Here is a 25,847-nt window from a genome sequence, read left to right on the forward strand (position 1 = left end):
CTAAAAAGAAAAAGAAAAAAAAAAAGAGAGAGAGAGAGAGAGAGAGTGAGAGATGAGAGAGAGTGAGAGCATGAATTTGCAAGAGTTCCCCCTTTTTTCTGCCTCTGTACATCTGTAAACACTGACTACATGTGAAGCCTGGAGCTCTGGCAGGCCTCTTGAGACCAGGGGAGGCAGATAAGCAAACACATTGAAGTCAAAAAGAACCAGGGTCTTTGATGATGCAGTTTAATAACTAAATTAACCAATCCTGGAGCTGCCTTTCTGCCAGATTTTTAACTAAGCAAGATCATAAATCCCCTTACTGTCCCAGCCTTATTTCATCTCACTGCCAGTGTTTGTGCATGAAATGCCCCTATGCTCACTGCAGAGATGGCCATCCATGGCAATGTCCCCCAGAAGAGGAGGTGGGGGAATTAAGTACACGTGCCATCCACAGTCAGCCAGAGTCTCTGTCCCCTGTGGTGCACTGCCTGCCAGCTCCCTTTCCCTGGTTCCCAGTCCAGTCCTCAGCCCCTGGGGATAGGAGCTCATCAAATCATCTGAGTCTGACTTCTCTCCAGGCTCAAGTCACGAGACCTCACTAGGACTTCAGATGACCTGCCCTTCAGAGGACATAGAGGTGGGGTAGAACCTGGTGACAATGTTAAGAAAACCATATGAATTTGAATCCAGGACTGAAAGGAGGAAAGTGCCCACTAACAGTGAGGTGGTCTCCAGGAAAAGAGAAATAAGAGAATTTCTAATAGTGCCTGTGCCCACAAACTCAGCTTGCAGTTTTGCAGGGCTGGAATAAGGCATGTGGAGGGGGAGGAGACAGGAAATGATAACATTCTTTTGTTTTATAAAAGATACCATTTACTGAGCATTTACGCCCTGTCAAACTGGACTAAGCAAGGAATAGGCATCATCTCCTTTTCTCCTTACTCTTTCTCCTTTCTTCTTGCCCTGTGAGGTAGAGAGTTCACTGTCTCTCTTCCAGAGAGGAATGTGGAGGAGATTATGTAACTTGCCCAACTCTAAGCTGCCGGTAAACAGCAGAGCCAGGATTCAAACTGCCTTCAGCCTGACTCAAAGCCCACACTCTACAAGGTACTGCCTCATTCATTCCTTGTTTTACTAAGAATGTGCTGAGCATCAGCACTGAACCAGCCAGGACTTATGCTAAATGCGGAAGGTACAAAGGCAAGAAAGACGTAGTCTCTGCCCTTAGGGAACCCACAGGTCAGCAAGGACACAGCCACATCACCACCCCGTACAGTACCAAAGAAAGACGCCCAGGCATGACAGAGCATAACAGGGTCACCTCATGTGTCCCAGGGGCAGAGAGGCCACAGGAGGAGTCCTGTGGGCAATGATACCCACTCAATTGTAGCTAAGGGGGAAGGAAGGCGCAGCACTGCAAAGGGGACCAAACAGCAAAGGTGGGGCTGGAAGACAACTGGGTTAGCTCTTGGCTGGAGGCAATTTGGGGACTGTCTGGGGATATTTTTGCTCATCAGAGTGAGAGGAAGTAGACCCCAAAGACTAGGGATCCTGCTAAGCATCCCACAGTGCACAGCAGAGCCCACAGTGAAGAATTAAGTGGCCTAATCTTCCAGCTACAAAGCAGGTTGAGAAACTCTGCTTTACATTTGCAACCGAGGCCAACTCGTCATTGTCCAGACAAGAAGACCAAGATGCTAAGAGATTTTGAATCTAAGAAGCCCAAGGCAGGAGGGCCTCGCTGTTGGCCTCAGGATGAGTAGTTCAGGCCCTGGAGCCAGAATGCTTGGGCTTGAATTCCATGGCTGCCTCCTTCTATGCAACTTTGAGCCAGTCACCGAACCACTCTGAGTTTTAGTTCTCTCACCAGTAAAATAAGGATAATGACTGCACTTAGGAGGCAGGGAGGTGGTTCTAGTTATTTATTGCTGAATACAAACTACCCAGATGTAGTGACTTAAAAGTCACTTCTGTTTGCTCACAAGATTGTGGGTTGGTAAATCAACTATACTTCAATTATTTTTAATTAAAAAAAAAAAAAAAGATGGGTCAGGAACTCAAGCAGGCTCAGCTGGGTGGTTCTGGGATCAACGTGGTGTCAGGAGGGGTGGCGGGAATCTGAGACGGCTTTTTCACTCTCAGGTCAGGGTTCTTGTCAGGAGCTGCTCCAGGCTCAGCTCAGCTGGCCCCTTTCCCTCTCCTCGTGGTCCCAGGGGCCCCCCCATGGTTTCTCCAGCAGAGTGGGCAAACCTAATATGTGGCATCTGGCTTCTCCTAGAGTGAGTGTCCAAGAGCAAGCGTCCTACAGGACATCTCAGAACTGGCACATCCGCACTTATGCCATGTTCTAGGGGTCAAAGCAGTCAGGGGGCCCATCCAGATTCAAGGGGAGGGGCATAGACCCCGATTCTAACTGGGAAAAGCTATCAAAGAATTTATGGCCATGATTCATCTACCTCAATGGCTATGGGAAATAAATGTGTTGATACACGTAAAACACTTAAAATAGTCCCAGCATGAAGTGAGCCTTGTTTTATATACATTGCTGTCCACACTATCACTTTATTAGTAGCAGTACATTCAAAAGCAGCGATGGAAAGACGGCGGAAGCAGAACCTTTTAAGGTGACTGCCTACCTACCTCCACAACCCTTCAAAGAAATGGCCAGTTCATGTCAGAAAGAGGAAGACATAACCTTGACCTGACACTCCTTCTGCACATGACCGGATGCGGCTCTCAAACGTGACTTGTACATAAGGGAGAGTGTGTCCTCCTGGCCTGGGGCCAGCACAGAACACTAGCTGATTCACCCACCTGCTGGCCTGACTCACCCCAGGCTTGTGTGGAGCTCATCTGGCTGGGGACACCCCCTCTGCAGGACACTCTCTCATGGCTTCCAAGCAAAGCCTTCAAGAAAAAGGAAAACGGTGTTTTCCAACTGTGTCTATTGTCTTTTATAGCAAATATCTCCTATTCTTTCTTCATTCCCATCAAGTTGAATCTACGAAATTGAGTATGCATGCCTGTATGCACTCATCCACACATTTAACAAATGCTTATTAAGCACCTACTGTATACCAGTCACTGAGATAGAGAGGAGAAAGGGTCGCAGTGAGGTTCAAGTCTAGGCAGTGTTCAGATCCTACAGGACAAACAGCCTGGAAAGCCAACTCAAATCTGAACTGAAAAGGGAATGTAATGGCTCAACTGAAAAGTAGAGACATTACATGGGATTCTGAGCTGGCCTCAGAGTCAACAGGATTTGGTCTTTCTCCATCTCTCAGTCCCCTTTGTTCTGAGTTGGCTTTAGCTCAGGAAGCCTCTTCCAAGGGTTGGGGTTCTGTATTTCCAGGTACACATCTTCTTTACAGCCAGCAGTCCCCACTGTTCTAGCAAAAGACCTGGACTTCAGTCTTAATGGGTCAACTCAGATGTGCTCATCACTGTGACATAAGGCAAGAATATGCACTCATCACTGTGACATAAGGCAAGAATATGCTGACTGTCCATGCTAGGGTTATAGACTGACCCTGGACACAGGGTGTAAAGTGGGATCAGCCGGCCCAGACCACTCAGGGTAAAAATCAGGGAAGGAGTGGGAGTTCCCTGGTGGCCTAATGGTCAAGACATGATGCTTTCATTGCTGTGGCCTTGGGTTCAATTCCTGGTTGGGGACTGAGATCCGTCCCACATCAAACGACTACACACTACACAGATGTAAAGACACACACACACACACACACAAACACACAAAATCAGGGAAAAAGGTCAAATACTCTTTGGAAAAATCAGTATTCTTCAAAGAGAAATGGAGAAACAGCTGTAAGGAGAAGATGCATGGATGCTAAGTAGGCATGGGGGGCGGGGGAGAGACCCACAAAGCAGGGCTATATCAACCAACCATGGTAAGGAACTGAGATTTTATGCTAAGAGCCTTAGGAAGCCATTGGAAGATTTTCAGCAAGGGAGGGATTTGCTGGCATTTGATCTGATAACAAAAAATTTATGTTGGCAGAGAAAGGATTGCCAGTTGATAAGCTTGGAAGGACTGAAATCGGGGGCATTACACAATGACAGGCAGGGGAGTTTAGTGCCTTAAACTTGGGTACTTGGGTGATAGCAATCAGGGTGAGAAAAATGTGGACAGATCTGAGATCCTCCTATAGAAGAGCTGGCATCTGTTGTTGATGGGACACAGGTGGGGGAGAAGTGAAAGAAGTCAAGCGTGATTCCCAACGTTTGGCTGGATCACCTGGGTGAATCATGTGCCATTCACCAAGAGGGCAAAGACATGGGACGTGGGAAGACAGGGACAAATCAGGAGGGTAAAACCAAGAGTTCCACTGTGGTTGTTCTCAAGTTGAGATTCCTGTGGGATTATCCATTGGAGATGTTGAGTAGGTGGGTGGAGGAACAAGTCTGGAATATAGAAGAAACGTCTGTTCTGGAGTTAGAAATCCAGGAGTCAGCCTTTGAACATTATTTAACTGTGAAAGACTAAATGGATTCACTAAAGGGAACATGTGTATAGAGAAAAGGAGGGGGGCATTCGAATAATTTCCCCAACAAATGTTTCTGTCTGCCCAAACTGGTTAGTACTTAGGTTCTAGCAAATATGGGTTCTCCCACCCCTGGACTTGTGTGTTGTGTGTATGTGTATGCACACGTGTGTGTATGTACAATTCCCTCTGCCTGTAATGACCTCCTCTCACTCCCCTTTACCCTTAAATACTCATTCTTGAAGGACTAGCTCAAATTGATAAAACATGGTCTTCCGTTCTGTGTATATGTCCTATTTCTCTCAAATAGTTTATAAGAAACTCTTAGAAAGCAGCCTGCAAGCCTTTATACTCCCAATACCTGGCCAATTGCCCAGAAAAAAAAAGTTAAAACAAAGATCCATATTGATCAAGAACACTCACTCCTACTTTCTTTTGGTAGTTTTTGTTCTAATGGCTGGGAATTCATCTCAAATTCCTATGTTCGGCGAGACAGAGGCTCAGCTAGAGTGGTTCAATCAAAGCCCTAAGAATGAGGCAGCAATTGTTCAATGCTTTAAAATACTTCTGGCAAATATATGCTTGTGTCAAATCGAGAATATGACTCAATTCATATTGAAAAGAACCAGAGGGAAGCAGTTTCCCACAGAGGAAAACCAAAGAATTAAAACGAACACCTATGAACTGCTTCAACTATTTCTGCATCCATCCCTGACTAATGTTCCACTTACATAGAACACACCTCCATGTGTTCGTGCCCATTTAACATTCCCTCCGCCCTTCCCAGCCCAGGTCTCCTACCTTACAGCCTAGAGTCTTTCCAAAAGGTTTCCAAGGGGCAAAACTGGATGCCCAAGCTCCTCGCTGTACAGGGAAGATCTCCCCATCCCACCTCTCGTTCCCACACCTCGCTCTACTACCCCTCAGGTCTCTAGTTGTATTTATCTCAACTCAGAATCCCAAGAGCCTCCAGTCCTTGCAGGTGCCCTCCACCTGGCTCTCCCTGCCCACCCACCCCCAGCAGTATTCTCCAATGAGGCAAACCACCTCTCAATCCCCAAATTCTCTTTAAAGGTGCAGCAAGCACACCCACGAGCTTATGAATGCCAGTGGCTGTGATAATAATACTGAATCAAATCAAACAGGTCTGGTTCAGTTTTCCAAAGCTGACTTTTACTGCTGGTTGAGTCATATTTGCCGGCTTTGCAGGGGTCATATCATTTTCCTTTTTGACTCATGGTTCACTCCAAAACTAGTATAACTCCAGGCTGCCACTTGACCATGACCCTTCCTTTTTGCCTCCAGGAGCACCAGCTGCACTCAGCTCCCAGGGCTCAGCCTGCAGACAGTGTGCAATGAAAGAGAACCCAACCTGGAGCAGGATCTCCAGCTGGTTAGTCTGAACCTGTTTCCTTACATGAAAAATGAAGGTTGAAAACACTGAAGTATTGCTGAGTGAGAAACATAAGAAGAGTGCCTGGAATTAGTCCTGCATCCAGGTAGCAACTCAGCCAACATTAGGCGGAATCATAGGCAATTGCTACTGTTATAGGTCACAATGGCCAATTATTGACAATTTCATAGGAGGGTTCAACTCTGCATTAGCTTGCTACTCAGGTAGCCAGGAGATCAGTGTCCAATTGAGCGGAGTACCGAGTACCTCTTGAAGAGGTGGCACCTAAGAAGTGGATTTTACTTGTATCATCAAAGAACCAAGACATGCCAGCACCCTCCTAGATGTTTTCAATGCTGGGAGCTTTTCCTGACTCTCAATTAGTTAAGCAAATCTAATTGAAGAGCTAGGGTAACAATGTGGTTAGGAGCCTAGACTCAGGGAAGAGATTTCCTGGGATCAAACTCTTGTGCTTCTATTCACCAGCTTTGTGACCATGAGCAAGTTTCTTAGATAGTCTCAGTTATCTCTTCTATGACATGGGATAATGCAGAGTTGCTGTGAGAACTAAATAAGTTCTTAGAACACTACAGTGTTAACTACCATTAACTTGATTTAAGATAGGTGGTGTGGCCTGATATGAGACCTATGGACAGAAATCAGAACCTTGACATTGGAACCTTGCTTTTTTTTTTTTTTTTTTTAAGCACCCCCGCAGTATGTGGAAGTTCTGAGCCAGGGACTGAATCTGAGCTGTGACCTATGCCACAGCAATGCCAGATCCTTAACCCACGGCACCACAGCGGGAACTCCCTTGGAACACTGCTTCTTGAGCAGCACCAGCATGACAGCCAGGACACCCTTTGGGAAGCTCAAGGACAGTGGATGCCACCACGCGGGGGAGCTCAGGGAACCAGTGGCTTTGCATCCTTTCTGCCAGGTACTTCACAAGAGCAGAAGTAACTCACTCATGACCTGCAGATTCTAGCAGAAAAGAGATGACAGGAGATGAAAAGGGAGGAGATACAACCACCACACGCCAAGAAGGAGACATCGCTTGTTTTGGTGGGAAATGGAAACATCACTTAAATTTAAAGTTTACTTAGAAACTGAGATTAATGAGGACAGGACATCATAGGGAAAATGATAACAATGTCCTACAGGCTTTCCCATAACCACTTTTATGTATGTTACCTGACCACATCTACACAAAAATCCTGAGTCAGGTAGGCAAAGCCAGCATCCTATTTAAAGAGGAGGAGCTGAAGGATCAAGGAGCTTAAATGACTCACTTGAGCCCACCTGGCCAATAGGTGACATGCTTGAAATCTGAGGCCCTTAAAGACAAGGCCATGTTTATCTTTACCTTCTGAAGGCACTAAAGTTCATGTTTATTGAGCAACTGAATGACAAAACAGACTATACCTCAAACATAGGCTCATGTCCCCAGGCTAGTCCACGTTCTCAGGCTAATGGCTCTGATGCTTATGTTTGATGGAGTTCCAAACATGCAGCTGGGCAGTAATTAGAGGCATCTAAAGGAAGCAAGAGGAAAAGGTTTCAAAAGTTTGTGTTATAAACACAAGAACAGATTTGTGGTTGTCAAGGGGGCAGAGAGTGAGAGAGGGATAGAGTAGGAGTTTGGGGTTTGAGGCAAGCTATTAAATAAAGAATGGATAAACCACAAGGTCCTACTGTAGAGCACAGGGAACTATATTCAATACTTGGTGATAAACCATAATGAAAAAGAATATGAAAGAGAATGTATGTGAATGTACATCTGAATCACCTTGCTGTACAGCTGAAATTAACACACTGCAAATCAGCTACACTTCAGTATTTTTAAAAAGTTTGTATTTGAATAGATTAGGTATCTCATAGGCATAATCAGCATAAAAATTTCCCTTCTCCATAACCCTAATGAAAGTGAGGCCATCCACCTATACCTCTCAAGTTGCCATTAAAACATACTGGCATATGCATATGTGTGTGCGAATACATACATACATATACACAGACACATACATACATACACCTATCACACACTTCATTAATGACATATCTAAAAGAGCACTAACACATCTCAAGAGGGTCGTTGAACATCTTTTCTTCTTGGACCTTCGAAAGGAAGGCAGGGAAATAGGAGGTTGGGAACTGAGCAGCCTCGGGCCTTGCACTGGGCTTTCCCTTCATGTCAAGGATGTTCCTTTTCCATGGCAATGCAATGGAGATTTCAGTTATACGTGTTCAAGTCCTGCTCTGTTCCAAAGGGTTTTTCGGAGTTCTGAGACACTGGAAGAATGAGAGAAGAAGGTGTTTCTCCAAGTGGAGCCTGTCTGATGAAGGGCTGGGGAGACTGGAGGCATCACAACAGCCTGGAAGACAGATGGGCCCTGTGCTCTTTGATGTTAATGGGTGGTCCCTCGATAGTGGGCAAGTACAGTGACAGACATAGGACTGGATGCTCACGTGACTTCTGCAGGGCCTCCTGGTGCTGGTGACAGATGATGCTTGTTCCCAAGAGACAAATATTGGCAGCTTTTATTGGCTAGCTCTATCATCGGTGATTCTAATCTGTCTGTGATAAGCAGAGAAATTCCTCAGGGTATAAATTAATGGAACTTACCTTCACTCCCTTGAATCCTTTAGAATTTCCTATCTTTCTGAAATGTTGCACACCACATGTAGGAGGGTGTGTGTCTGTGTTTGCCTCACTCTGCCACTTTGAAAATTTTATGCTTTCACGTCTTTGATGGCTTCTAGCCTCCATACTCTCTGTTCTTTCCTTGGGAAACTCTTATGAGAAGACTATTGGAATTGCTTGATCTGTTTTCCAACTTTTTTTTTTTTTTTTTTTTTTTTTTGTCTTTTGTCTTTTGTTGTTGTTGTTGCTATTTCTTGGGCCGCTCCCGCGGCATATGGAGGTTCCCAGGCTAGGGGTTGAATCGGAGCTGTAGCCACCGGCCTACGCCAGAGCCACAGCAACACGTGATCCGAGCCGCGTCTGCAACCTACACCACAGCTCACGGCAACGCCGGATCCTTAACCCACTGAGCAAGGGCAGGGACCGAACCCGCAACCTCATGGTTCCTAGTCGGATTCGTTAACCACTGCGCCACGACGGGAACTCCTGTTTTCCAACTTTTTAACCCTTTCCTCATATTTCTTCTCTTTGTCTTTTTTCATGCACTATGCTATGGGTCAGTTTTTCAGGTGAATCTTCAAGCTCACAAATGTGCTTTTTATTTGTGTCACTTGTGCTCTTCGTCAGAGGAATATTTTAGTAATAAAGCTAACATGAAGAAAACTGTGAAACCTGGCAAAAGGTAATAGTGATCAAAATAAATGGAGAGATTTACCACGTCCTTAAACAGGAAGGCACAGTAGTACAGAACTGACAATTCTCAAATTAACCTATAAATCCTAAACAATTTTAGCAAAACCCCAGGAGAACTGTTTTTAATAGATAAGCCATCTAAAGTTAATTGGAATATGTTTTAAGAATAAAGATTTTTTTAACTCTCTTCCTGCTTGGGACTCCGCTAGATTGATAGTAAAGGAACTATAACAACAAAAACAAAGTAGAAACCTATAAAAGACAAGGAGAATAAAGAAGACAGAAAGAGACAAGAGAATTCAATGCAATGTTGGAAGACAGAACCAGATAGGGGAAAGGTGAGTGATCTATCCCAGCAGAGGAAGCAATGATCTGTCACCTGGAGCACAATGACCACAGGTAAATGGCCAATCATCCCAGTGGAAAACCTGAGATGTCAGCTTTGGAGACAGCAGGTACGCTGAGGGGCTTGGTTGAGGTGGGGATCTAAAAACAGCTGTTGTTAAAAGTTTATTTATGGAGTAATCATACCTTTCTCTCACCTCACACAGTCAGGGTACTAATTTCTCAAATTGGCAATTAAAGAGTTATTTTCTGCATAATTTAATAGGAAAGGCTGAGACTCCACATTGCCCAGATGCAGGCACCAAAGAGGAGGGCACGGAAGTTTGCTGAAGAAATGGCTGAACTACACCGAATCACCTTTCCCCAAATTGCCCTCCACAAACTGACAGGCACATAAAGAACAGCAAAAGATTCTTTTTTTTAACAAGCTCAATGGCTCTAAAGAAAAAGCTTTCCTCCCTCTTTTCTTTCTCCTTTCCTTCCTTCCTTCCTTCCATCCTTCCTTCCTTCCTCCCTCTCTTTCCTCCTTTCTCTCTCTCTCTCATGAACTTCCTGTTTCAATCACCCCTAAATGGAGCCCATGGGTTCACAAGTCCTGCCCACTCACTCAAGGCCCCTAAACACTAGATGCTCATTCTTAAATAAGAATTGAGTGCCAAGGCCCACAGACAGTTTAGGAAAACCTCTAGCAAGAAAACCAAAGACCAGGGAGTTCCCTGGTGGCTCAGTGGGTTAAGGACCTGGAGTTGTCACTGCTGCAGCCTGGGTCACTGCTGTGGTGCAAGTTTGATCCCTGGCCCAGGAATTCCACATGCCATGCGTGCAGCCAGGAAGAAAGAAAGAAAGAAAGAAAGAAAGAAAGAAAGAAAGAAAGAAAGAAAGAAAGAAAGAAAGAAAGAAAGAGAAAGACCAATGCAAGAATAAGGGGCAGGGGGTGGGGGAGTCTAGAGGAAATAATCAGAAGAAGATAATAACAGTTTAAAATCTACAACTACAGGAAAATAAGTGAAGATATTATACCCTTATACCCAGAAATAGAGGCTGTGTAAAAGGATAAATCAAAGAACCAGAAATAAAATTTCCTTCCAGAAATAAAAATTTAATCAAAATAAAACATTCAATAGAAAGGTTGGAGAGTAAAGATGAGGAAACCTTTCAAGACCTAGCCCCCAAATACAGAGCACTGAAAATTAATAAAGAAAAGATAAATAAGGTAGAGGATGAATCCAAGGGGCTCATCATCAAAGAAAAATGATTTTTTTAAAAAGAGAAGAGAGAAAACCAAAAGGTGGGAAACATGAAAGCAATACGGCAAAAACATTTCCTAGCAGTAAAATAAAACAAATAAAATAAAACAGTAAAATAAAACAAAAAGAGTCTTTTTCATGCTCAAGAAAATGAATAGAATGAAACCCATGCCAAAGTACATAAACTGAGACATCAAAGTTTTTGTGGGAAAAGAGAAGGTCCTAATGGTTCCCAAAGAAGAAGAAGAAGAAAAAAGGCATAAACAAGGAAACAGGAAAGAGGTAGGATGAGGATTATTCAACAGAAACAGTGAATGTTAGAGATGAGCGAATGTTAGAAATCAATAAGACAGTGCCTTCAAACAAGTGAAGGAAAATTAAGTATCCGCCTAGACTTCAAAGGGTAGTCACATCATGATGGCAGGGACTGGATAAAATAAGATATTTTCAGAAGGCTAAAAACTCAAATACTCCCCCTGCTCATTTTTTAAAAAAGCAACTGGGGGGAAAGTGGGATGGACTCAGAATCTGGGGTTAATAGATGAAAACTATTGCATTTGGAATGGATAAGCAATTAGATTCTGCTATATAGCACTGGGAACTATATCTAGTCACTTGTGATGGTGCATGATGGAGGATAACATGAGAAAAAGAATATATATATGTATATACGTGTGTGTGTGTGTGTGTGTGACTGGATCACTTTGCTGTACAGTATAAAACTGACAGAACACTGTAAACTAACTACAATGGAAAAAAATAAAAATCATTACAAAAGAAAAAAGCAACTGGAAGACTTTCAATTCTCTTAATGACAAGCTAAACCAACCCTCCCATTTCAGGTCAACTAAAAACACTGTATGGGAAGAAATGTATAGAATATATATGTGTGTTGTGTAATGTTATATATTTTAAAATTTTAAATATATAAGTATATTTTATAAATATAAATAATCAATATTTATATTTTAAGTTTTCTTAAAAGTATCAAAGACCTTATAAGATAACAAAGAATTATCATACCAAAATTTGAGTGCCATACCAAGCACTGAAAGCTGTTTTGCCCTGATCAGGAAGAAACAGCTGCAGTATGGAGCTGGGTTATTTGGCAGCCTCCCTGGGCAAAACAGATAAAAGGGCCTGCCAGGTGGAGAGTCTGATAAACACCTACACATTAAGTTGAGGTCCTGAAGGGCTTTACTCTTAGGGCAGAGCTTCCCAAATTTGTCTGCACATTAGAATCACTGGAGAGCTTTTAAAAATTCCAAATTACAGGCCACATCAAAGACCAATTAAATCACTGCATCAAGGGGTGGGGCACTGGCATGTGTGTTATTTGAAGCTTCTCAGGGGATGTGAGTGTGCAGATGATTTTGGGAACCACCACTATGGTAGAAAGAGTGAACTGGAAACAACTCTGCCTCTACATGGGTGACTCAGGAGCTCAAGTCTGGAACTTCAGGTGGTCCCAGATTGTCAGGAACAAATGAGAATTCACTGGGGAGGTGTGTGTTGGGCCTCAAATTAGTTGTAAAAATACAACTTTGAACGCAATATCAAGCTTAAGTTCTCTAAGCTGGGAACCAGAGGGGGACAAAAGACACCAAACACAAAGCCACAAATAGGGAGACTTCAAATAGGGAAAGTATTGGGCACAAACTCCAAAACCATAATTCTTGTCTTAAAATATAAAAAGAAAAACTGAAAATCTCAGCTGGGGGAATTCCCATCATGGCTCAGCAGCTAATGAACCCAACTAGCATCTAGGAGGACACCGATTTGATCCCCGGCCTCGCTCACTGGGTTAAGGATCCGGCATTGCCATGAGCTGTGGTGTAGGTTGCAGACGTGGCTCAGATCCTGCATTGCCGTGGCTGTGGTGTAGGCCAGTGGTTACAGCTCCAACTGGACCCCTAGCCTGGGAACCTCCATGTGACATAGGTGTGTACCTAAAAAGACAAAAACAAAACAAAATAGAACAAAAATTTCAACTGGGCAGAAGAAACTAAGAAATGACTTTGATTTGAAAAAGAACCAGGTATAAATTCCAGAAATAAAACACACAATATCCATAGTTACGAATTTAATAGACAAATTAAACAGATCAGGTACAGACAAAAGACTAAACTGGAATATAAATCAAAATAAAGTATCCAGAATGCATCACAGAAAGACCAAATGGATGAGAGAGAAAACAGAAGAGAAGATTTAAAAATATTAAATAGGCACTGACAAACATTTGCTTGAAATGTCAGATAGTAAATACTTTAGACTAGCAGGCCTTACTGTGTCTATTGCAAGGATTCACATCTACCATTGCAGCTAAAAAAAAAAAAACGTATATAAATAAGCATGACTATATTCAAAACTTTATTTACAAAAATAGGGGACTGACTCAGAGGCCACAGCTTGTCAACACAACACAGAATTAAAAGATTGAAAATATGCTATGTCTCCAGTTAGACTTTGGAGGAAAATAGAGAGGAATAAAGGCAGTAACTGAAGGAAAAAATTGCTAAGAATTTTCAAGAATTCATGAAAGGCAGCAATTCACAAATCCAAGAGTCCAATAAATCCTTAGGATAAATATAAAAAAAATCCACACTTTGGTTTTTAAGAAAAGCAAAAAGAAAGATAAAAATCTTTAAAAAAAAAAAGCTTGAGAAAAAGATTACTTTCAAAGGAGTGACAGATTGATAGCTGGCTTCTCAGTGTCAAAAAATATATATAAAATAAAAAGCCAAAACACAGGGGAATGTTATCTTCAATACACTGAAAGAAAAAAAAAAGTACCTACCTACACTTCTGTACTCAGCAAAAATATACTTCAAAAATGAAGGCAACATGAAGACATTACTGGAAAGGTAAAAATGTAGAGTGTTTGCCTTCTGTAGACGTGAACTTGATGATATTAATGAACATGCACTTCAGACATAAGGAAAACAATCACAGAGAGAAGGTAAAGTTCAGGGGAGGGGGAGGAGAGCAAAGAAAATGTTAAATATGTGAGTAAATTTAAATCAATATTGACTATGTAGAACAATAACTATTATGCCTTAAGATAGTGTAAATACAGAAGGAATTGAAACAAACAGTAATAATAACATGGAACTTGGGAAGTTGGTATTTAATAATAAAGTGTTTGTGTAATCATAGGAAGGTAAAGGTATTAATATTTAATAAGTCAAAGATGCAAATCCTAACTTCTAGGACAACCATGGAGAGAAAAGAAAGTATGTAACTTTCAAACTAGCAGAAGGGGAAACTTCAAACTAGGACAATCAATCAATCAAAAAAGAGGGCTTAGAAAGAGATAGGGACCACAAACAACAGTTGGTATGATAGAAAGTACAAAGTAAAAAGGTAGTTAAACACAAGGTAGAGTAAATATATTGAATGCAGAGAAACTAATTGCTCCAGTTTAAGGAAAAAAGAAAACTAAGATTGCCTATCTAGATCAAAAAACAAGCTAATAAACAATCCCAAATATATGCTATTTAAAAGTAACATAGCTAAAATATAATGTAACAGATTATATTATATTAATGTAATATATTAATGTAATGTAATATATTAATGTTGACAGAAACTGGAAAACATGCTCCAACAAAGTGAGGAAATAAATATAAAAAAAGACATGGGATTAAGGAAATAGAAGATTGGAATATGAAGACAGAAGGTTCTGAGAAGAAAGTTTCCAGGTTAAAGGAAGGAACTGATAAACTAATGTTTCTGAGCATGGGGGGAAATATGCTAATAAGTACATGGTGCCTCTGAATGAATATTTGGAAAAATTTAATTTAGATTTATAGAAAATTACACAAGTGAAAACAGAAGCAATGAATAACTCAAAAAAAGGAAGTATTTCATTTATACAAGGAAGGAAATGCAATCATAGTATACTAGTTGATCTTGCAATTAAAAAGTGTTCACCCATTCTTGGAGTTCCCATTGTGGCTTAGTGGTAATGAACCTGACTAGGATCCATGAGGACACAGGTTCGATTCCATGGCCCCACTCAGTGGGTTAAGGATCCAGCATTGCTCTGAGCTGCAGGTGTAGGTCACAGACACAGCTCAGATCCAGTGGTGCCATGTCTATGGCATAGGCTGGCAGCTGCAGCTCCAATTCAACCCCTGGCCTGGGAACATCCATATGCCACAGGTGCAGCCCTGGAAAGACAAAAACAAAAAACAAAAAAACTGTTTGCCAATTCTTAATGTTAACCTTAATTACTGATTTAACCAAAATATCTTGTTGGACAGAAGAGGAAATAAGGTGGGCTGTAAAACAGTGGAATACTTATTAATAAAAGCCAATAAATGATATTTAAAAATGATGTCAAGGAGCTCCTGTTGTGGCTCAGCAGTAATGAGACTGACTTGTATCTATGAGGATGAAGGTTCAATCCCTGGCATTACTCAGTGGGTTAAGGATCCGGTGTTGCCCATGAGCTGTGATGTAGGTTGCAGACAAGGCTCAGATCTGGTGTTGCTGTGGCTATGGCATGGGCCAGAAGCTATAGCTCTGTTTTGATTCCTAGCCTGGGAACTTCCATATGCTGCAGGGGCGGCCCTAAAAAGAAAAAAGAAAGAAAGAAGAAAAATTAGCAGTTTAATTATATTATTTAGATTAATGTTAGAAATACCAACTAAAAGAAGTAAAAGGGATTACCCCTGGGGACAAGGAATGAAGAGTTGCAAGAGTAGGATAACAAATTTCATAATCATAAGCCTTCTCATTTCATTCAGATTTTAAATTATGTACATACATTATTTTGTTAAAATTTAAAATTGGAGTTCCTGTCGTGGCTCAGTGGTTAACGAATCCGACTGGGAACCATGAGGTTGTGGGTTCGATCCCTGGCCTTGCTCAGTGGGTTGAGGATCCGACGTTGCTGTGGCTCTGGTGTAGGCCAGCGGCTACAGCTCCAATTCAACCCCTAGCCTGGGAAATCCATATGCTGTGGGAGTGGCCCAAAAAATGGCAAAAAGACAAAAAAAAATTAAAAATTAAAAATTAAAAAAATTAAATTAAATTAATAGATTAAAACTTTTAAACAAAAAACAGAAGCAATTAAGAGGATTTTTTCTTACCAGGTAAAAATTAAAATGAGAGTTAAAATCTGTAATTACATTATGCAGAAAGAGACAAATAGGTATCAAAATACATGATAAATTATGTGTTAAACAGTAATTGGCACATAAATAGACAAAGAGATTAATGAAACAGAATAAAGTCCAGACAGATTCACAATCATACAGGAATTCAGTTCATGACAAAAGCACACTTCAAATCAATAGGGAAGGAGTTTATATGATAACCTGGCAAGACACCTGCCAATTCATTTAGAAAATCACTGTTAGATCCCCATCTCACACCTTACACAGACATAAATTTCAAACAGATTAAAAAGTTAAATGCAAAAAAAATTTTTTTTAAAGAAAATGAAAATTATATGTAGTGACTGTGAAATAAGCCTGTAAAATATTTTTAGGTGAAAAAAGAAAATGGTAGTACAGTATAATTAGTATGGTTCTATTTTTTAAGCAAAAATATATGTGAGTTTGTGTGCATGTGTATGTAATGAAAAGGGCCTGGAACATGCACCAAATTGTTAATATCAGTTAACTAGTTTTTCATGGTAGTAATAATGGGCGAGGTTATATTCTCAAAAGTGTGGCAAAATTTGGAGTTCTTGTCGTGGTTTGGTGGTTAATGAACCCGACTAGTATCCATGAGGATGCTGGTTCTATCCCTGGCCTTGCTCAGTGGGTTAAGGATTCAGCATTGCCCTGAGCTGTGGTGTAGGTCACAGACGCCTTGGATCCTGCATTGCTGTGGCTGTGTTGTAGGCGGGCAGTTATAGCTCCGATTCGGCCTCTAGCCTGGGAACCTCGATATGCCATGGGTATGGCCCTAAAAAGACAAAGGACAAAAAAAAATTAAAAAGAAAGAAATGTGGCAAAATAATACATGATTATTACTTTCATTTTCTCCTTTTTTCACTTTTCAAATAAAAAAATGTCAAAAGGAAAAACGTATAAATATTTTAAAGTTTTCATCATAACCTTTAAATCTATTCATCTAATACCAGAGAATTTATAAAAACTGTGTATGTATTTATTATCTGTTAGAGCTTCTTTGATCTTTAATTCTTTTAGAAAAAAACTTTATTGAGCCTTTCTAAGTAGGAAATATTATCTTTAAGTAACATTTATTGGATGCTTATAATGGGCAGTTCATATAACTAGCTATTACTACATAATTTCTCCTAACACCCTGGATTAAATATGGCAGGTTTTCTAAGGAAAATTAAAAGCCAATTTAATTTTCATATCTAGATTATGATATGAAATAACTTCAGAATTCCAAGGCAATAATGTCAATTTTTTCCTTTTTTTAATCTTTTTATTTTTTTAATTTTTTATTTGTATTTTGCTTCCTAGGGCCACACCTGCAGCAAATAGAGGTTGCCAGGCTAGCGGCCAAATCAGAGCTGCAGCTGCCAGCCTACAACACAGCTACAACAATGTGGGATCCAACCTGCATTTGCAACCTACACTACAGTTCATGGCGATGCCGGATTCTTATCCCACCGAGGGGGCCAGAGATCAAACCCACAACCTCATGGCTACTAGTCAGATTTGTTTCCACTGTGCCACAAAAGGGAACTCCAATAACGGCAATTTTTAAATTGACTCCTGTACTATAAAGGATCTGAAAAAAAAAATGAAGATTAAAAAAATAATAACATCCCTATATATTATCAGTGGTAAGAACTGCAAAGGAAAAGATACATTGGAAGAAATTTTTCTGGAAGCATCTAATGAAAAATAAATCCTACTTGCCCCAGGTTTTTTTGTTTGTTTGTTTGTCTCTTTAGGGAAGCACCCATAGCATATGGAAGTTCCCAAGTTAGGGGTCAAATCAGACTCCCATATACCACAGTCACAGCAATGCCTGATCCGAACCTCATCTGCAACCTGCACCATGGCTTACAGGTAATGCGGGATCCTTAACCCACTGAGCGGGGGCAGGGATCGAACCCACGTCCTCATGGATACTAGTCGAGTTCTTTACTGCTGAGACACAATGGAAACTCCCTGTCTCAATCATTTTTTAAACCACATTAGTAAGATCCTTTTTTCTCTCTCTCTGTAGGGTAGAAAGCAGGTCAACAAAATCAAATAGAAAGCAAGAGAGGGAAAACATCGAGAACAGAGTTTTTACATTATCTCGGAAAACCCAGATAGAGATTTGCGATCTTGAGGAGCATGAAGTCTGTATCGTGACCTCTATAGTCCAGCTTGGAGTCCCTTCCATCTCTTGCTGTCATTTACTCAAAGACTAACTGGGTGCCTGCTCTTCGCCAGGCACTGGACACTAGGGATGTGACAACCTCAAACTGCTGTTAGCAGAGGGAGTGGGAGAGACGGATAAGCCAACAGGCAATTACAATTCAGATTTCAAATGCCAGCCTGGAGGTGTGTGCAGAGCGCGAGGGAGTCCGGAGCTCAGACTGCTTCCCAGAAACATCCACTGTCTCTGCAAAGAGAAGCCACACCAAGGGACAGAAGAGAAACACACTCTAAAAGCATTTTCACTTGTGACTGCCAAGTAAATGCCCTGTTAAGGTCACTCAGGAGAGAGTGAAGGTGGACACAAAGGTAAACAGCCAGAGCCAGGCTGTGACCACAGAGGGTCGGAGGTCCTTAGCGGAAAACCAGGACCAGCATTTTCAGGCCAACCCCCTCACCTGTCCCTGGTCCCTGTCCTTCCTGGTGCTGCTGTGATCCTCCACAGCTGTGCTCTGCTGGAGACACCCCCCCACACACACACACATGCCCTGCACACACTCCCTCTGTTGCCCCCTCTATTTAGCCCTCAAGGGAGGGGTCCCTTCTTTCTTGCTGGTGTTTCCTATGCCTAGCCCAGCCCTGCCCTCCATTCTCCACACACAACAAATGTCCAGGCAGCAACATCTAAGGAATCTGCACAGGACAATCGGAGATGATGGACAGGTTCAAGTGAGGGAATAGCTTCCAATAAGTGGCAAGACTCAGACCTCCCACCCAGCCCAGGGTCCCTTACATCCTTCTCCCTCTCAGGGCCCGGCCTCTGCCACCGTGGCAGGAAAGTGCTCCAGGCCTCTCCCACAGCTCAGCCAGGAAGATCAGATATTCCCTCATTTCACCTCCAAGTGCCCAAAGAAAGAGAGAACCATCAGCCCTGGTCCACACCTGCTGTTTCAGTGTAATCATTTGCAGCTCCTGTCTTGCTCCCCAAACAGCCCCAGTTTGGACATTGTTACACCATCACCTTGCCTAGAAATAACCTGCTCTAAGATGGGCAGTGAGAATACCCATTCCTTTCTGAGAAATCCCAGCCCTGGCATGGAGGGAATGATCAGGCCCTGTAGGACCCAGCAACAGACAGACTGCAATCATCTGAAAGTCATACGTTTACCAAAATCTGGCTCATTCAGTCTTCCACATCACGTGTGGGACATCAGCCATCCAATCCTGGTTGCATTAGGACAACATCACTACCGTCCCTTTCCAGTCACCCTTCCAGTGAAAAGTGATGGCTCTGCTCATTAGGAGTCCAAATGAAGTTTCAAGTCCAGCCTTGTTACATGCCACTCAGACCCACTAGCCATTCGTTTACAGGATCATTCACCTGGTGCAGTGCAGTTCACCTTCAATGCCAGGACCTCCAGTGTTAGAGGACTAGGAAATTTGAGCAGATATATGAGCAACTAAGTATACAAATGAACCTCAGATCTACCTAATGACTGAAGAGAAGGAGACAAATTTCAGCTCAAAAGTAGGACTCTTTCAGTTAGCATCACGTGGTGTGAACGGCAAAATTCAAAGGTTAAGGAGTTCACACTGTGGCACATCAGAAACAAATCTGACTAATATCAATGAGGATGCAGGTTTGATCCCTGCCTTCGCTCAGTGGGTCAGGGATCTGGCGTTGCCATGAGCTGTGGTGTAGGTCACAAATGTGGCTCAGATCTGGCGTTGGTGAGGCTGTGGCATCGGCTGGCAGCTGCAGCTCTGATTCGACCCCTAGCTTGGGGACTTCCCTTATGCCAAGAGCATGGCCCTAAAAAGACAAAAAAAAAAATTCAAAGGCTCTCCCTTGGATCAGTGAGCTTATGCTATTTGCATGAAGGTGATGCAAATCAGATCGGGGAGGAAACTGGCCCTTTGCAAGCCATTCGCCCTTAGACCCAATCAAATGGAATGAGGACATGATAGGAGGAAGCTATGAAAGAGCAGGCCCAGGGACCCGGCTGGTCTGCGGTCACTGGCCATGTTTTGTCTATTCACTACTCATTTCAATGTCTACTTGGCAAGTGTTGATCCTGCTCCTGCCTTCAAAGCCTCCTAGCGCAAAAGATGATTGTCATACGAGGAACATCGATTATGTCTGGGCTGCTCAAGTGTCTCACAGGCTGTGAGTGGCTAAGCTTTCAAGACAACCTGGCACTTGGCTCAAGCCAGATTTAAAAACTGTAACACCAGCTTAGAGTGGCATACAGCTACCCCGTGGGTGTGAAACACTCCGACTTTCCCCATATGTCTAAATCTATATGGAGTTTTCTCATTTTCTAAATTAAGCCAGAAAATTTAGACCCGAATTCTAATTCCAGCATCTCTTCTAAATAGCTCAGATCTACTCCCTAGACCTCAGGATCTTCAACTGGAAAATACAGTGGTTGGCCTAGGAAACCACCAGCATCCCTTCCTACTCTGACATTCTGTGGGACTGCACTTCTGGTGTCAGTTGCCGTCTGGCTACTGAACCTCAAAATTATTCTCAGGGCCTCAGTTTCCTCATTTGTTAAAGGGCTGCAAATACAATAAGCATCTCACAAGGAGGATGTGGGTTTTCAGGGAGACAGTGCACAGGGCGACATGCAGCAAAGGAGTGCATGCAGTAGGAGCTCAATAAATGCTAGTCTGCATTTTCTCAGCGTCTCCATCCATGAAAGCTGAATGATACTTTCCCATCTATCTTGTGAAAATTTAAGTGAGCTAAAGGGAGAGATGGTACTTAGAATTAAGAAAAGCATACGCCAAAAAAGAAAATTTGCAAAAAGCAGGAATTATTATTATGCAAAAATGGACTGATAACAGAGTTTCAGAGCAAGCAGGAGCAGATTTGATGTGCCTGATTAATTTCTTAAACTAAAACCATTAAGATCTGGAAACTTAAAACCATCTGCTTAAACCCCTGGATTTATCTCAGATGAGACTGAAAGACAGAGAGCAAAGGAGGAAGCTCAGAAGGTTCCAGGGCTTGCTGGGCCCTGAAGACCAGGCCAGGAGGGAGACTGAGGTGGGGGCTCTGGGGATGGTGACGGAGTGACTGTGGGAGGAGTGGAGGTGCTGAGGCAAAGGGAGCAGCTGCGAAGTGAGATGATGAGGCTGAAGCAGAGGGGTGACGGCAGGACTGCTCGCTGGGGCTTACAGGACACTGGCACTTTGGCTCTTTTAACAGGAGGGGACCGGGGACGGAGCTAGAAGGAATTTTGCTTCCCTTGTTATGAAAAAGGGTGAGTCCTTCAAAAGAATCACCACAGAAAACAGTGTGCCTCTTTCAGCTGAGAGGTCCAAGAGAAGGCCCTGAGGCCCATAGGCACTGGGTCTCCTCCTGGGAGCCCTGGGCTGGTCGGAGAGATAGAGCTCTGGGCAGGAAGCTGGGCTAAGCCATGGGTATTTTTTCCTAACATTTTACTAGGAAAATTCTTAAACATACAGCACAGTGGAAAGCACTTTCCAGGGAACACTGGTCTAACCCCACCTGGATTCTGTCATGATCCTTTCACTATCTTTTTTTTTTTTTTTTTTTTTAGGGCTGGACCCTCGGCATATGGAGATTCTGAGGCTAGGGGTTGAATCGGAACTACAGCTGTCAGCCACAGCCACAGCCACAGCCGCGTCAGATCTGTGACCTACACCACAGCTCACGGCAATGCCAGATCCTTAACCCACTGAGCGAAGCCAGGGATTGAACCTGCACCTCATGGATACTAGTCAGGTTTGTTACCACTGAGTCACACCAGGAACTCCTTACTCTACTTTCCTGATCATATCTATCCATCCATCTATCCCTCTATCCCGCCCCTCTCTGTGTTAATTTTGGTGCATTGCAAAATGACATACAGACCTCAACACCCTTCCCCCTAAATATTTCAGTACATTATCAACTATAGCCCAATATTTTTAATACATCTTTCCTTCTGATGTAAACTTAACATACTATGAAATTCACAAATAGTGAGATAAAAGGTGCTGTGTTTGACAAAGGCGTGCACCTAGGTGACCCAAATCATTATCAAGACAGAGAACATCCAATCACTCCAAAGCTGGCCCCAGATTTGTTATATGACCTTGGACAAGACCCTGTTACCTTTGATCCCAGCATGTCCCAAACTTTTCTGATCACACAACTTATTTCTCCAAATACCAAGCTCCAAAATTCTGTCTTAAACAATTCAGCCTAGATAGAACGTTAAATACCATTTAGTTCAAGCCCCTATATTACAGTTGAAGACATTGGAGAAACGGAGATGTTATTTATCCTAGATCCCTAAATGGGTAGCATAGTTAACGACAGAAAATTAAAACATATTGAGCAACCTCTCTAACCAGGAAGTATACTAGGTGATACATGTGTTGGTTAGACATCAAGATGAAACACGCTGTATATGTGGAGTATCTGGCATTGTACCTGGCACAAGTAGACACCACAAGTCATTAGTGCTCTCCTCCTCTGCTCCACACTAACCTTTTGATACGTTCACGTGGATAAGATCTTTATCTCATTCCATTACCATAATAAGCCATGAGGTAGGCAGGGGAGGCACTTACAGGAGATCATACAGCTTGTCCTGATCATCATTAGTAAATGATGGTGGCACCAGGACTTAAATTGAGTCTCCTGACCCTAAATAATTTCAGATGAGACATTTAGGAGCTTTGTCCATGTTCCCGCCAGGCCATCTGGGACCCGAGTGGAAGGGGAGTTTATAAATGCTAAGAAGGATATATATAGCTGTGGTCTCAGAAGTTAGCTCAAAGAGGATCTTCAGTGATCTAGGAAGAACACTTCTCCAACTACTTTGGTCTGAACAGCAACAAAACCAAAGCAAACATTGGCTACTGATACAGTTGCTGTTTTTGTTGTCTAAACTATCTATATTATACTATTGCTTTTCATAGGGGTGGTTCCAGCTGAGACTGAACTGGGATTCATACACTTAGATTATCCGATGGTGACCTACAGGCATCGCTCATTCTGCGTGGGGTGATTTCCATGGAGGAAATGGCTTGTGGGAGGGCTTGGTGCCAGAGTGCCTGGATGAAAATGGGAAGTGCGGATACAGGTGTCTCTCAAGATCGTGGCCTTCAAGATGTCTTAGGTCTATGCAGAGTCAGGCTGGAAATGATGTTAGGGTATATATAAGACAGAGTCAGAGAAGTTCCATTGTGACACAGTAGTATCCATGAGGACTCAGGTTTAATCCCTGGGCTCGCTCAGTGGGTTAAGGATCCAGCATTGTTGTGAGCTACAGTGTAGGTTGCAGACACGGCTCAGATCCCATGTTGCTGAGGCTGTGGTGTAGGCTGGCAGCTGCAGCTCCGATTAGACCCCTAGTCTGGGAACATCCATATGCTGTGGGTACGCCCTTAAACACACACACACACACACAAAGACAGTGTCAGAGACTAGGGGAGGCGGCACTCTGCATTTTTGGTCATGACCCAGAGGAATCCAGATGCAGTGAATTCTGAAGAAAACTCAGCCCTTGCGTGTGTCTGTCTCTGGCAAAGGACTTGGGGTTCCCTCAGAACACCCCAGCAGGCAGTAAACAATAGGCAGCAGTGGAGAAAGGGAATTGGCTTCTCAGGAAGCCAGTGGTGACCTTCTGAGGATTCCAGGAAAAGCTTAAGGGCACTTTAAAGAGGAACTGAAATCCTGTCTCAGGCACTGCCAGGGAAATGTGAGCTAGTGAAGTTGAATTACTGGTGGTATGAGAGCTCACTGGGACCAATAAACCGATGAAGAAAAGGACATTTGGGTTCTCTTAATGTTAGTAGTTGACGCAGTCTCTTCCATATTAATGTAAAATTTAGACCAGCCAAAACTATTGTGAAAAATTCCCAAGTCTGCTGGTTTCCATACTGTACTGTGCGTAACAAGAAATCAGAATATATGGCCATAGATCCTCCAAAACAATAATACTGGGCAAAGAAGTCTCCTTAACTTGTAGTATAATAGTTGACATCATTGCTCTTTGCTGAGTTTCCAGCTTTCTAAATCCTGACACTTTTTTCTAGTTGCTAAAAATGAATCCCTGCTCCCAACATTTGTGCCATCTTTGTGCGGTCCCTGAAAAAGAGAGAGAAAACCCATTTGCAAAGGAAACGCCTGAGAAGCGAAGCTGTCTGCTTTGGGGGAAGGAAAGAAAATCAGCTTGTTTTAAGGATATTATTAAAAATAATCCTAGAAACATATTGTCAACTTTCTTCCTATTTGAAATGAACGATGATGTTCCAGAGTGACCATTAAATGAGAGAAGGGAGAAAAATAAGTCATTTTAATGTGATTTCTTCACTTCTTTAATCCCATTATAAATTGTGTAGGGTTCTCTAGAGACTTTGCCCCCATAAAATATGTGCTCACAGGAGGCTCCCTGGTGAGCTTTCAGATCTAGCTGAGATCATTTGGGCCTGAGGGTGACGTGGGAGGTAGAGGGGTAGGCAAGAAGCAGGGAGAATAGGAAGTGACCTCGCCCCACAGGCCCTCCCCTCACTCAAGCCCCAGCCCAAGTGGCTCATTTTGCTTCCTTTAAACAAGGCCAGAGGACCTTTAGTACAGCCCTGAGGCATCACACTCCAAAATCTCACACAGTAAACCCTTCTTAACAACCAACCTGCAAGACAAGGCAGCCCCTCGGGACTAGGACACCAGCAGACACTGTATGTTACATTCGGGCACAGAGGGATCTGCAGACACACCCCCTGCCCCAGGAGATGGCATCGCAGAGGAAGACCACCCCTCTCAGCTCAACCTCCAGGGCCAGCTCTGTGGCCGCCCTCCTCCCTGTCCCTGGTCCATCTTGAAGCCCTGGAGTCTCAGCTCTCCCAGAGCAGTACTTTGGTGACTCAGCCCCAGCCACTTTTCTTCTGACTCTGTGTAAGGAGCCAGTGTGTCTACACAGCACTTCTCCCAACAGAGGCTCCCCAAGCATAAGAATACTCACTTCAGAAACCAAAATCATGACCTGCTGGCTTCTTTCGGTGGGTCAGGCCCAAGGGAGTCATAGATGAAGGAACACATACTGCAAATGAGTGGCAGGAAAGCAGCTGCTTCTGGTAACATGAAGCCGGGCAGGTGTCTAAACTTGGATGGGTGACTGATAAAGAAATTTACTCTGTGCTTTGATTTCCACCTGCCAGCCAAGTGGTTGTTTTTCATATCTCCTGCCATATATTGATCTTCTATTTTAAAGTCTGCAGTTCGGCAACATCAAGTCCATTCACCTTCTTTCCCATTTCTGCAACCCAATCCCCACTCTTAGCCACTTCTAGAAAGAGAAAATCTACCGACATGATGAACTTTTCGTGGGCCTTTATGTCTCTTTACCTCTTAATAAGAGCTACGTCTCAAGAGGTAAGGCTTACAGTGAAGGGTTTTCAGAGAAGAAAGATGATGAGACAGAGAACCCTAAGCAAACAGGCCTCTCCACTGTCCTCAGTACATCCCTGCTCCTCTGCTCTCTTAAGTTTCTTAGGCATCGAATGAAAGTGGCATGACATGCAGGTAAGTATGCTGCAGTGTGTTAGTCACAAAAGTTTTCAGCTGGTATCTTTTTGCAGTGATGGTTTCATCTGTAACGTGGGGATAGTAATTCTGATATCAGCATTGTAGTGCAATTTAAATGAGGTAGAATATATCTAGAGGGACCTTAAAATTGCACTAATGAAAGTGGGAGTTCCCGTTGTGGCTCAGCAGAAACA

The 25,847-nt window shown here is 42.8% G+C and overlaps 1 long non-coding RNA gene across 1 annotated transcript; it reads right to left on the reverse strand.

Moving 5' to 3' along the window:
• LOC110259445 lies at positions 1–25,847 on the reverse strand. Its single transcript, XR_002341856.1, has 3 exons — positions 25,091–25,847; positions 7,303–7,412; positions 1–2,892 (listed from the first exon to the last, which is right to left on the reverse strand). It is a non-coding gene; the product is annotated as an uncharacterized LOC110259445 (long non-coding RNA).

This window comes from Sus scrofa, chromosome 2 (genome assembly GCF_000003025.6).
Source record: "Sus scrofa isolate TJ Tabasco breed Duroc chromosome 2, Sscrofa11.1, whole genome shotgun sequence".
Classification (NCBI taxonomy): Eukaryota; Metazoa; Chordata; class Mammalia; order Artiodactyla; family Suidae; genus Sus; species Sus scrofa.